Raw genomic sequence first — 12,764 nt, 5'->3', positions numbered from 1 at the left:
TGGAATAAACAAAACATACAGTCAATAATACAGTAGAACAAAAGAAAACAAAAAGTCTATATACAGTGAGTGCAAATGAGGTAAGTTAAGGAAATATTTGCTTCATTTGCATGTGCAGAGTTGTAAATCAAACCAAGTGTACAGGCAATTTTTTTTACCCTGTAGCCATCTGCAACTTACCACAGGTTAGATAAGTTACACAGTTAACAAGAATCACTTTCTGCCAACCCAATACATTTTTCTTGGTCCTGTGAAGTTGTCAATCAAGCACATACAAGTGTTAACGCCAAACGTTCTTTAAATTTCAATTTATTTTAGAAGAAATAGTGAATCATGCAAAGGTTGCCAATATATTTGACCGCAACTGTAACTACCATCTGAATACATGGGTCATAGGGACACATTGTAAAGTAATACCATTAATGTTGTTATAGACCAATAAAACTGAGGCAATGATTTGTTGTTATATTATTAAGATTTCTATTGCACAGGATCTTTAAATAGTATTTTTCTTTACTGTATGAGTCCTTGCCCTGCCAGGTGCTCCTGTTGACTAAAGCATTTGCCACAGTTCTTCTCCAGTGTGAATTAGCTGATGACTGCTAAGTTTAGTCGATGTCATGAGCACTTTCCACACAGGGCATGGAAATAGTTTCTCTCAATGAGTTCGCCGCTGGTGGCATTTGAGATCACTGGTCATTCTAAAGTGCTTTTCACACAAAAGGCACAAGTGTGGTTTGTCGGTGTTGTTTTAGAGCAGGTGCTGTTTTAAATAATTTTTCACACAGAGTGCATTTATGTGATTTCTCCTGTGTGCACCCTCACATGATTTCTAAGTGCTGACTTTACATTAAAGCATGGGCCACATTTTGTACGCGTGTGATTTCTACCCTGTGTGAATTGTCAAAGGGTCTGTGAGCCTTGCCTTCCTACCAAAGTACAGTGCATTCAGAAAGTATTCAGACCCCTTGACTTTTTCTACATTTTGTTACGTTACTCCTTATTCTAAAATATATTTAATAAAAATAAATACTCAATATTCTACACATAAAACTCCATAATGACAAAGTGAAAAACAAGTTTATAAATGTTTGCACATTTATAAAAACAGAAATACCTTATTTACATCAGTATTCAGACCTATGAGACCCGAAATTAAGCTCAGGTGCATCCTGTTTCCATTGATCATCCTTGAGATGTTTCTACATCTTGATTGGAGTCCACCTGTGGTAAATGCAATTTGATTGGACATTATTTGGAAAGTGACAGACCTGTCTATATAAGGTCCCACAGTTGACAATGCATGTCAGAGCAAAAACCAAGCCATGAGGTCGAAGGTAATGTCCGTAGAGCTCAGAGACAGGATTGTTTTGAGGTACAGCCCTGGGGAATGGTACCAAAAAATGTCTGCAACACTGAAGGTCTCCAAGAACACAGTAGCCTTCATCATTCCTAAATGGAAGACGTTTGGAACCACCAAGACTCTTCCTAGAGCTGGCCACCTGGCCAAAGTGAGCAATTGGAGAAAAGGGCATTGGCCAGGGAGGTGACCAAGAACCTGATGGTCAATCTGATAGATTTCCTGGTCTGATGAAACCAATATTGAAAGCTTTGGCCTGAATGCCATGCATCACATCGGGAGGAAACCTGGCACCATCCCTACAGTGAAGCATGGTGGAGGCAGCATCATGCTGTGGGGATGTTTTTCAGTGTCAGGGACTGGTCAGGATCGAGGGAAGATGAACCAAGCAAAGTAGAGAGAGATCCTTGATGAAAATCTACTCCAGAGCATTCAGGACCTCAGATTGGGGAAAGATTCACCTTCCAACAGGACAACGACCCTAAGCACACAGCCAAGACAATGCAGGAGTAGCTTCATGACATGAATGTCCTTGAGTGACCCAGCCAGAGCCCGGACTTGAACCCGATCAAACATCTCTTGAGAGACCTGAAAATATCTGTGCAGCGACACTCTCCATCCAACGTGAAAGAGCTTGTGAGGATCTGCAGAGAAGAATGGGAGAAACTCCCCAAATACAGGTGTGCCAAGCTTGACATGTCATACCAAAGAATAATCGAGGCTGTAATTGTTGCCAAAGGTGCTTCAACAATGTACTGAGTAAAGGGCCTGAATACTTCTGTAAAAGTGATAGTTTATTTTTATAAATGTGAAGAAAAAAAACAGTTATTGCTTTGTCATTATGGGTTATTGTGTGTAGATTGATGAAGAAAAAACCCCATACATTTTTAGAATAAGGCTGAAACGTAACAAAATGTGGAAAAAGTCAAAGGGTCTGAATATTTTTTGAATGCACTTTATTTGCTACATTCTGCGCAATAACATTTTTGTCCCGTGTGTATCCTTAAATGCATGTTCAGGGCGCTTTTGCAGCAGTAGTGCTTGCCGCAGTCATTGCACCGAAATGTCTTCTCTCAATGTTTGAGTGCGCTGGTGTTTTTTTAAAGATAATTTGCTGATGGGTAACATTTCCACACAACAGACACTGAAATGATTTCTCCCTTGTGTGAATTCTCTGATGTATTTTTAAACCCGAATGCTGTGCTTATGCCTTTTCTGCATACAGGACAGGTATATTATCTCTCAGATTTGTATCTCACCTCCCCAGTGTGAATCTAAACATGTTTCTTCAGTTTTCCCTTACTGCTGAAACATTTCCCACAGTCTTCGCATTGAAACGATTTCTCCTCTGTGTGAATAATTCCATTTGCTTGTAAAGTGTATGCTGTCCAAAAGCCTTTTTGGCAAACATAGGGTCTCTCCCGTGTGTTAGATCCTAATGGCACTTTCAGCTCACTGGTTTTCCTGCCATTGGTAGACATTTAGAAGCTTTGTTCTTTCTTTGCCCAAGTTGATTCGAGTGGCTTTAGTTTTGAGATAAGTCCTCCACTTGCCTCCCCATCAACACAATCCCCGTTTTCACTCTTTACTGTAGAACAGTTTGGGTTTGCTGCAGAGGGGCTGAGAGTCACTGGTTGGTTCCTATACTCTGTAGTCCTCTCCATCAACTTCTGTTTTGATCTCTGCACTTGTGTTGTTGGGTAGACAGTCACTCTCTGGGTTTTCTTCACTTTGGGTTTGGTAAAGATGTGAAGCCTAAGATGGGTTCTGATCATTATCAGATTCACTTTTCACGCTGGAAGGCGTGAATAAGAACACTGAGGTTTCAGAGACCTGTTCCTCTCTAAACGGTGTGGGCTCTGGGTCCTCCTGCTTCATATTTGCACTCCCCTTCTGCTCACAATGCAGCTGATGGGGGGGGGCTAGAGAGAAGGATGGAAAAGAGAGTATCAATGAAGAAACAAAAACTGTGACACATCTAGGACAGAATAATGAATAACTTGCGTGCTTGGTGAAACAGTTAATTCACAATACTCATATTGTGCTGGCAATAGCGTACATGCGCTACTGGCAGGAACATGGACCACCCCAAGTCCATGTTCATAAGCAAGTTGCAATGTAAATATTAATGTTCCTTTACATTTCATATTACTATATTATATAATACTATATAATATTAAGACTGAAGTCTTCCAGGCGGTTTTGTATGAAGGTCAATGAGTGTCGAATTTGGTCAACATAAAATGTCATTGCTAATTAGCCACGAGGCTTATTGGACCGAAAATACGTTTTGGAATGTTTAGGTTGTTTCCAATTTATTGATACAGTATTAGTGGATGCACGTGGCATTCCAGCAACTTCGAGAACAAATATTTTATATCGGAGTTGTGCCTGTCGTTCACAAGCGTATCTGCCCTCTCGTTGGCTAGAATGGTCCCGCCTGATCCCGCCTGCCTTCTGCCTTTGCGAACATTTATTTCCATTGTCAGTTCAGTATTTTGTCAGTATATACAGTACCAGTCAAAAGTTTGGACACAACTACTCATTCAAGGGTTTTTCTTTATTTTTTACAATTTTCAACATTGTAGAATAATAGTGAAGAAATCAAAACTATGAAATAACACATATGGAATAATGTAGAAACCCAAAACAACTGTTAATCAAATCAAAATATATTTTATATTTGAGATTCTTCAAAGGAGCCACCCTTTGCCTTGATGACAGTGTTGCACTCTCTCAACCAGCTTCATGAGATAGTCATCTGAAATGCATTTCAATTAACAGGTGTGCCTTGTTAAAAGTTACAAAGGAAAGAAATCCCACGAATTAATGCATTTGAGCCAATCAGTTGTGTAGTGACAAGGTATGGGTGGTTATACAGACGTTAGCCCTATTTGGTAAAAGGCTAACTCCATATTATTGCAAGAGCAGCTCAAGTAAGGAGAGAAATGACAGTCAATCATTACTTTAAGACATGAAGGTCAGTCAATCAGGAAAATTAAGAACTTTTAATGTTTTTTCAAGTGCAGTCGCAAAAACCATCAAGCGCTATGATAAAACTGGCTCTCATGAGGACCGCCAATAAGAAAGGAAGACCCAGAGTTACCCCTGCTGCAGAGGATAAGTTAATTTGAGTTTCCAGCCTGAGAAATTGCAGCCCAAATCAATGCTTCAGAGTTCAAGTAACAGACATCGCAACATTAACGGTTCAGAGGAGACTGCGTGAATCCGGCCTTCATGGTGGAATTGCTGCAAAGAAACCACTACTAAAGGACACCAATTAGAAGAAGAGACTTGCTTGGGTCAAAAAACACAAGCAAAGGACATTAAACCGGTGGAAATCTGTCCTTTGGTCTGATGAGCCCAAATGTAAGATTCTTGGTTCCACCCGTGGTGTCTTAGTGAGACATAGTAGGTGAACGGATGATCTCCACATGTGTGGTTCCCACCGTGATGCATGGACGAGGAGGAGGTGTGATGGTGCTTTGCTGGTGACATTGTGATTTATTTAGAATTCAAGGCGCACTTAACCAGCATTGCTACCACAGCATTCTGCAGCGATACTCCATCCCATGTGCTTAGTGGTACTAAGCCCCCTTGTGCTTAGTGGGACTATTATTTGTTTTCAGCAGGACAATGACCCATCAAACCTCCAGGCTGTGTAAGGGCTATTTGACCAAGAAGGAGGCTGATAGAGTGCTGCATCACATGACCTGGCCTGCACAATCACCCGACCTCAACCTAATTGAGATGGTTTGGGATTAGTTGGACCGCAGAGTGAAGGAAAAGCAGCCAACAAGTGCCTAGCATATGTGGGAACTCCTTCAATATAGTTGGAAAAGCATTCCAGGTGAAGCTGGTTGAGAGAAAGCCAATTGTGTGCAAAGCTGTCCAAGGCAAAGGGTGGCTACTTTGAAGAATCTAAAATATATTTTGTTTTGTTTAACACTTTATTTTTGGTTACTACATGATTCCATGTGTCATTTCATAGTTTTGATGTGTTCAATATTATTCTACAATGTAGAAAATAGAAAAAAAATTAACAAAAACCCTTGAATGAGTAGGTGTTAATGGGATATGTTTTACTAAATGATTAGAATATTACACTCTGAAACCATAACTCTGAAATCATATGATTGTATGAAATTGATTAGAATCATTAGATACTTTTAATGCTGTGTGTGATTGTAGTCAGTAGAATTATATATCTGGGAGTGTAGTTCTTAGTTAGAGCGAATGTTTTGGTGACAATATGTCTAGTATCTTGATAACAGACTGTCTGAGCAAGATTCGGGGCCGACCTTGGCTGGGGCACTGAGAACTTCCCAGGGTCTCCCCTTATCTTGGGGGAGGGCGGGAAGAAGTAATTTTCACGGACTCCCCTAATCTCTGTCGGCTGGGTAGCAGGATAGTGTGGGCGTCGGATACCTAATGTTTTGTGTGGAAGTATGTGTGTCGCTATAAAATGAAGGTCTTTGTACTGTGCGCGCCAGAACGTTCCCGTGAATAAACCTTTTAGACTATTTTAGCTGGGCCTCCGTCTGTTTCATTCGACCAGTATCTTACAAATTCTAGGTCGCAGACTGAGTAGTATAATTGAATTGGGTTATGAACATTGAGAACATAATTCTCGTAACAGTAGGTGTGTCCAAACTTTTGACTGGTACTGTAGATAGTCTTTGACTATAAGCAGACAACTCACAAATGAAAAACAACGGCAAAACACTCAATGTCAAGGTTGAATAAAAACTAGTTTGATTATGTGCAGTATAACAAAACACACCACGCAGGTGACACTTCCTACTGGTGGTGGGTGGCAGCAGCAATAATACACAGGCAGGAGACATAGACAGGAAGAATGTGAGATATGGTGTGAAGGGTATCCAGACACCCCAGTCAACAAATTGTCAAAAATGTAATGACATAATATAGAATCCCCAAACATAGAACTGCTCAAAATCAACTTCATCAACCTTTGCTCTACTCAACCTCTACATAACGATACAGCAAAAAAATACAACATCCTCAGGTGTGGCTACATACAGTATACTCATCACATAGCACATCCTCTATTATTTCCTCGAGGGTTCCAAAACAGATCTTGGCATGGCGATGTAGGACATAATCTGTGTGTTCCAACACAAACCATTCGAGGACATTCCTGGATACCTACAATAGAAAGCAGGGTTAGTCGGTTTTCAGCTGCTACACGTTATCTCGTGTTCTCAGGTGTGAGCTGCATGTCAAATTATTTCAAATAGAACCAAAGCTCATTGTGAAATAGCCTCAGGTTACACTGTGTTCTGTGGTTCTTCAGTGTCAATGATCCATCTGCAACAAACTCATTCTCAACTGTTGGCGCTGGTACGGGCATATCCGTTTCTGGTTCTTGACAGTTGCTCAGGATCAAAAAAAAAAAAAAGGAGGCAAAATATGTCAGATCTTGAGGCACATATAGAAAACCATAACATCTGATTTACAGGGTATGAAATACCATTCAGTCAATGCAATATCATAGCGGCTTGCTTACAGAAACGTTGCCAAATTTTCATATTAGCTGTGAAACAACCCAATGCAGAGGAGGCCATGCCAATTCAAGCTCAGGTGATTAAGCTTGCGAGATAACAACCTAGGCCTAACTAGCAAATGTAATAAATAAGGTAGTTTGGCTTAGTTTGTAATTGGACTGGATAAATAAAGCAACCAACATTACTACTTCCCAGTTTTGTTGGTACTGGTCGAATTTGGACATTTGAAGCGCTCCTGCTCGCCAATGATCTTGATGAGGGAGTTGAATGCACAGACGGGATAGCATCCGCCTGTGTCCCAGCATACATCATCATAGAACATTCCTGGACAGCTATAACAGAAAGGAGGATTATACTCAATGAGACAACTTGGCCGTGAATGTGAAAGCGCAAACGTGATTATTTGTGGATGCCAATATCACTGCATTTGGTATCTTCACTTGTAAATGCTATGGTAAAATGTTGAATCTACAGCTTGGGTTTAAAACAATGTGTTGCATTAATAAACAGAGATACAATACTGTTTTATTGACCATAATCACATTATGAAATAGCCTACCTTTTGAGCGGTGTAGGTTCCATTTACACTGTGTTCCACGGTTCTTCAGCGTTGTTGATGGTGGTGATGAATCTGCAACCAACTCATCCTCAACTGCTGACGCCGATAGAGGCACAACCAACTCATCCACAACTGCTGACGCCGATACAGGCACAACCAACTCATCCACAACTGCTGACGCCGTTACAGGCACAACCAACTCATCCACAACTGCTGACGCCGATACAGGCACAACCAACTCAGCCACAACTGCTGACGCCGATACAGGCACAACCAACTCATCCACAACTGCTGACGCCGATACAGGCACAACCAACTCATCCACAACTGCTGACGCCGATACAGGCACAACCAACTCATCCACAACTGCTGACGCCGTTACAGGCACAACCAACTCATCCACAACTGCTCACGCCGTTACAGGCACAACCAACTCATCCACAACTGCTGACGCCGATAGAGGCACAACCAACTCATCCACAACTGCTGACGCCGATAGAGGCACAACCAACTCATCCACAACTGCTGACGCCGATACAGGCACAACCAACTCATCCACAACTGCTGATGCCGATATAGGCACAACCAACTCATCCACAACTGCTGACGCCGTTACAGGCACAACCAACTCATCCACAACTGCTGACGCCGATACAGGCACAACCAACTCATCCTCAACTGGTACAGGCACATCTATTTCAGCTCGTTGGTAGTCTCTCAGGGTCTAAATAAAATGAGTTAGATATGTCAGATACCCTACATTATGTCATACATTTATTATACGTGTACATTATGAAAATCATAACATGTACAGGGTACGAAATGCCATCCAGTCAATGCGATATCACAGAAATGTGTCTGGGAGACAAGGATACACAGATGAGGTGCTAAGTAGCTAACAAACTAGTTAGGTGAATAAATAATACATTTAAGATAGCCAGCTAGCTAATGATCTTGGTCAAATAACTATCATACTGAATAAATAAATTGTACTTAATAAATCAAATAATTCCTACCGACCCATTTCCAGTTTTTGTGCTGATCGAATCTGGACATTAGATGATCTAAATGCTTAAATGAGGTTGTTGATGATGTTAAACGCAGGGATCGGACAGAGTGGGGTAGCAGTCTTAACAGTTCTCTAAATCCCATTTGGAATTATATCTCCCCAGGTATATAATCTCGGTCGGTGCACTACACACACGAGAAAGATGGGTTTATAGAGGCTGCAGTCAGGGTTGTTAAGTACTTAAGTAAAAATACTTTAAAAGGAAGTTTTAATTTTTTTTAGGTATCTGTACTTTATATTTTTGACCATTTTTACTTTTACTCCACTACATTCCTTAAGAAAATGTTGTACTTTTTACTCCATACATTTTCCTTGACACCCAAAAGTACTTGTTACATTTTTTATGCTTAGCAGGACAGGAAAACAGTCCAATTCACACACTCGTCAACATCCCCGGTCATCCCTACTGCCTCTGATCTGGCGGACTCACTAAAAACACACATGCTTCGTTTGTAAATTGTCTGAAATGTTGGAGTGTACCCGTAAATAAAAGAAATTGGTGCCACCTGGTTTGCTTAATATAAGGAATTTGAAATTATTTATACTTATACTTTTGATACTTAAGTATATTTTAAACCAAATACCTTCAGACTTTTACTCAAATATAATTTTACTGGGTGACTTTTACTTGAGTCATTTTCTATTAAGGTATCTTTACTTTTACTCAAGTATGACAGTTTTCCACACCTGGCTGCAGTGAAGTCCAATAGTGTCTGATTGAGGCCCGCAATTCCTGCATGTGGCAATTCCTGAATCTGGGAACTTGCCTATTCTAGTCTTGGCACGTGCGTTCGAGCTAACAGCTCGCAGCTACAGCTCGGTAGGCTAGTCTACATGAGATTATTAAGGATAAGAGTGAGAATATGTTTATTTATCAAACGGCAGTCAAGCATGGATCATCATCATGTCACCAGAATCAGACCCTCTAAATGTATAGGAAAGGAGTATCAAGATCACTGTGCACTTTCACCACCCTGTGAAATTCATCATAAATGACTTCATAAATAGCCTAATAAACTGAAAGGTTTCCCGAGTCGTAGTGGGAGGACCACACACACGATATCATCGAGTGACTCCAAGTTTACTTTACGATGGTTATTGTATCCATTTTTGCATAACTAATTTTACAGGCATAAAAAGATACCTCCATGTTGAACAAACAAATTCTGTCGCATTTATACACACACATTTACTGAAACGTCCTTTTTCCATCACAGCTGTCGTGATTGTTTGTGTACGGTAAGACTTTGTTCGCATAAAAACTGGATGGAAACGTAGTTACTGTAGTAAAATGAATGTGCAATGTTTTAGCTCAAAATGTAAGTGTAATCTGTTGGTGCGTTGGATAGCAGATGTAACAGATTTACCAGGCTTTTGAAGCTGTGAGGAAGCGATGTAATATGTGATGTCCTTGCTATCCGGGATCCTTGGGACACAGACGTAGAACTGCAGGAAAGCAGTGTTCAGCGTGGGCAAAGGACACTGTCTAGCTGCCAGTGTCATTCATCCCATATTTATTTCATTTAAAAAAATGTAAGCTTTATTTAACTAGGCCAGTCAGTTAAGAACACATTTTTATTTTATTTTTACAATGACACTCTACCAGTGTCCTAGCTATTCTGCTACCGGTGTCGTAGGGCTGGGCGGTATACAGTATTTTACGATATACCAGTATTGATGCACAAACTGGTTTGGGTTTTTAACTTACCATCTATAATGGTATTTGAATGTTTGGTTTGTTAAATGTGATACGCCGTGTGGAATGTCTCTTTTTATTGTTACTTCGCTACTTGAGTCATCTCTCTCCGCACTGCTTTCCACACAGACCTAGCCCCGCCCCCGTCAATAATGCAGACACTTGCGTTGAGTGTGTGTATGGTCAATGCATCACATGCAACAATGTTGATGACAACGATGCTATTTTCACTTTGCTTCTTAATTAATATAAATCCAATAGCATTCAATAATTTCATTATTAGTTTGTTTTACATCTTCAAACAGTTAGTCTTTTTTTGTTGTAAATTGGGCCTAAATATTGTTAGCTGCTAATCGTTATCTAGCTAATAAATGTGCTGAGTCTGAGCAAACGTAACTAGCTATACAACCTGATAATAACAGTGATGGTGTAAACCTACATCTGCATGCTTTTTGTGCTACAGTATCTTCTAAATCAGAGGAATATGTGAAGCATGAATGTTAGCTACATGAAGTAGCGAAAAGAAAACATTGAATGTAGCATAAGATTACAGGGTCCCCTAGGAAACACATCAACACTTTGATTCGAACTGTCACAATAACTCCTCCCTGGCATTTTAATTTATTGTCATGCCAAACACGAATCAAAGTGCCCCCTATTATATACTATAGAATTATAATAAAAATCATTCTATTTCCAGCAGTTCACCCAAGTGTTTTGCTCTAAATCACATCAAATCTCAACAATAAGATTAGGCCTAGATTGTTTGCCCATATTGTGCTGCCCTACGTGGCAGTGGGGAAATGACCTCAAATGAGTGCAGGACAAAGCTAGTGGTCCCAAAAGCCAATGGGGACTTAAGGATCTGTGTGGACATGACTAACTTGAATGAGGCACTCTGCAGAGAGAGACAAATCTTACAGTGGAGCAGTCCCTGGCTCAGTTGGATGGCTCACAAGTCTTCACAAAGCTGGATGCCCGCTCAGGTTTCTGGCAGATACCGCTGTCATCAGAGAGTAGGGCGCTCACAACGTTTATAACACCGTTTGGCCGTTACCGTTTTAATGTTTTGCCATTTGGAATCGCTTCCGGTCCTGAGCATTTCCAAAGACGCATGTCCCAGCTGTTGGATGGGCTGAGTGGCGTCATAGTCCACGCGGACGATGTGCTCGTGTGCGGAAGGGACAGAGCAGAACACGATGTAAGGCTCACAGCAGTTCTGACCCGACGCCGGGAGACTGGCCTGACACTCAATAAAAAAAAATCACTTTTGCACAGTCAGAGGTATTGTTCTTGGGACGCAAAATCAGTGCAGCTGGAATAGAGCCAGACCCGGAGAAGATCAGCTCCATCACAGATATCCCCAGTCCCCAGAATGTGGCTGAAGTCAGGACCTTCTTAGGCATGGCCACATATGTGGGTAAGTTCCTCCCACAGTTTTCAGATACAACCAAACCCCTGAGATACTTACTAGCCAAAGAGAATGACTGGTCATGGGGTTGGCAGGTGGCGTTTGACAAAATCAAAGGAGACCTGGACTCACAGAGAGTGCTGGCCCAGTACCGTCCCCAAGCTAAGTCAAAGGTATCAACAGATGCATCAACCATTGGGCTAGGGGCGGTCCTCGCACAGATGCAGGACAACATGGAGTGGCGTCCAATAGCATACATCTCCCGAAACGTATCCGACACAGAGCAAAGGTATGCTCAAGTGGAGAAGGAGGTGTTGGCTATCACATGGGCATGTGAAAGGCTCAGCCAATACCTTATTGGCCTGCAGTTTACAGCAGACCACAAACCACTGTTGGCTCTGTTAGGGACAAAAGCACTGGACGACTTGCCTCCCAGAGTTCTGCGTTTCCCCCTCAGATTACTGAGGTTCACCTACAAGATGGTGTTTGTGCCAGGGAAGGCACTGATCACAGCAGATGCACTCTCCAGGGCCCCAATTAAACATCCATTATCAGAGGAGGAGCAATGTCTAGAGGTACAGGTGTCCATTAATGCAATAAGGGACAGCCTACCTGCATCTCAGTCCAAACTGCAGCAGATTGCAGAGGAGCAACAACGAGACCCCATCTGCAGACAGATAGTGCAGCAGTGCAAAAAGGGATGGCCCAGTTAGGAGGAACTACCTCAGCTGCTTAAGCCCTATTGGGTGCACCAACGTGACTTCCACTGTAATGGAGACCTTCTCATGAAAGGACAATGGATAGTTATCCCAGAGACTCAGTAATACCTCCCGCCCCAGTAATTCACAGCTGGTTTCAATCAGACTGGAAAATTTAGGTTAAACTATATCACCATCTAGTGACCACAAATGATACAATATTTGGTTCAAGATTCCCATACTGAAGGTCCACGGATTAATTTCCTATTTTGGAACAGAGTCTAGTCATAATTTACTGTTGAGAGTTCGAAAAGTAGAGTACAAAGGTGCAATTTCGAAATGTGGTTGCACATCAGCAGTTTAAAAACTTTATGTCAGTCACTCAATTACCCAATGTCTGCAAGCCCTTTAAAAATATATTTTTTAGATTGGTAAATCTAAAC

General features: G+C 41.4%; 1 long non-coding RNA gene across 1 annotated transcript; it reads right to left on the bottom strand.

Annotated features, from left to right (window-relative positions):
• Positions 1-2,301: 2,301 nt before the first annotated feature.
• On the bottom strand, positions 2,302-10,137 carry LOC116355438 (uncharacterized). The gene is made up of 4 exons (XR_004204431.1): positions 7,448-10,137; positions 6,656-7,220; positions 6,404-6,529; positions 2,302-3,282 (listed from the first exon to the last, which is right to left on the bottom strand). It is a non-coding gene; the product is annotated as an uncharacterized LOC116355438 (long non-coding RNA).
• Between the last annotated feature and the right edge of the window lie 2,627 nt (positions 10,138-12,764).

Source organism: Oncorhynchus kisutch, linkage group LG20, assembly GCF_002021735.2.
Source record: "Oncorhynchus kisutch isolate 150728-3 linkage group LG20, Okis_V2, whole genome shotgun sequence".
In the NCBI taxonomy this organism is placed as follows: Eukaryota; Metazoa; Chordata; class Actinopteri; order Salmoniformes; family Salmonidae; genus Oncorhynchus; species Oncorhynchus kisutch.
The sequence above is the reverse complement of the archived record's forward strand: the minus strand, read 5'-3'. Positions and strand labels throughout refer to the sequence as shown.